Below are 1,683 nucleotides of genomic sequence, written 5' to 3' on the forward strand. Positions count from 1 at the left end.
TAAAACTATGTACGTATAATACGCGTATAAATATATATAATATTAATTTAAATCGTTATATATATTTAATAAAATAAAATATAAATATCGTTATCTTTATCATACTGGTTAAGTAATGAGTTGTCAAAAGTGGTTCTAGATATTTATAAAAGTTATATACGTTTTAATAATAAAGTTCTTTTTAAACTAAAAACATTTTTGTACGTTTGAAACTAAATCAAATAAATATAATAATTTTGTTTTCCAAAACCAAATATATTTTTAAGAATCATTTTGTTTAAAGGTTAAAATAATGGAAATCGTTATATCATAAAATGTTTTAAAAAAGTAGAATCATATATATTCATAATAGGTTTCAAGTTTTTAAATTACAATTTGTTGGTGAAGCATGGGATAAAGTTCAAAGGTTAAATAAACGTATGAAATCATCTTAATGAAAAATGTCGAGTTACTTAACTTGTCGATATCCAACATCTAAGTTATTTACACTTCACGTTCTTACTTATAAATCACTTTACCATTTTCCGAATGTTGTCAAAAAGAATAGATTTCTTAAATCACAGTGGACCTCATAACATAGACCCGTAATCATATCATAATGTATCTGATAAATCAACAATTTGATATTATCTTCTAATTCCATCGATAAACATATTGAAACAAATACGATCATGTAAAGTATTATACGTTTAATACTTTATTAATATTCTCAAGTTATAATATATATATACATATATATACATATTTATTTATATATAACGGTTCGTGAATCGTCTGAATTTGGTCGAGGTTATAATGAATGTATGAACACAATTTAAAATTCTTGAGATTTAACTTAACAAACTTTGCTTATCGTGTCGGAATAATATAAAGATAAAGTTTAAATTTGATTGGAAATTTCCGGGTTGTCACAGTACCTACCCGTTAAAGAAATTTCGTCCCGAAATTTGAGTGGAAAGGTCGTGAATGATAATAAGTATGTTTTCATGATGCATACAGGCTGAAAATTAGAGTTTTATCATCAACGAATAATTTGGATAAACAATCCATTTATATGAAGAGTACGAATGAAGCTAACATAGAAGAGTGAAATGAGTAAGTGTAGATTCATCTTATCATTTGACGTAGATATGATTGATTTCCAGATTTCAAGGGATTTGAAGAAAATCTTTGTAATAAGATTTGATTCTCTGGTAACAAAAGGAATTAGGATCCGCTTTAAATGCCATCGTCCATTTTAATTGTTCTGTCGGAGATTTTCTTATAAATTCACCTCCTTCCTTTTCTTACAACTCACACCTTCTGTTGATGCATTTTATGCAAATCCCTAGACATCTACCCACGTCCATTGCAGGTACAACAGTTTACAGGCCACCATGATCGTTCGTTATTATCCTATTTGTGTTTGTATGTGGTTACAGCAACTGCAGGAATGAGATGTGGATGTTTGACTATGTTAGACTTAGTCAGACGTCCGAGTGAAGCCTCACTCGTACGGCTGACAGGCTCATACGCACGGTTGATGCTGAGCTAAGTCACAATTACAATCTAAATGAGAAGACACGAGTGAGTGATCACCCGTACGGCTGATGAAGCCAACTCGTATGTGTGATGGATGAATCGTACGGGTGAGTCAACAGCAGGGGTATATAAAGTCTTATGTTCTTCATTTTTAGGTTAAGC

This window comes from Rutidosis leptorrhynchoides, chromosome 10 (assembly GCF_046630445.1).
Source record: "Rutidosis leptorrhynchoides isolate AG116_Rl617_1_P2 chromosome 10, CSIRO_AGI_Rlap_v1, whole genome shotgun sequence".
Lineage (NCBI taxonomy): Eukaryota > Viridiplantae > Streptophyta > Magnoliopsida > Asterales > Asteraceae > Rutidosis > Rutidosis leptorrhynchoides.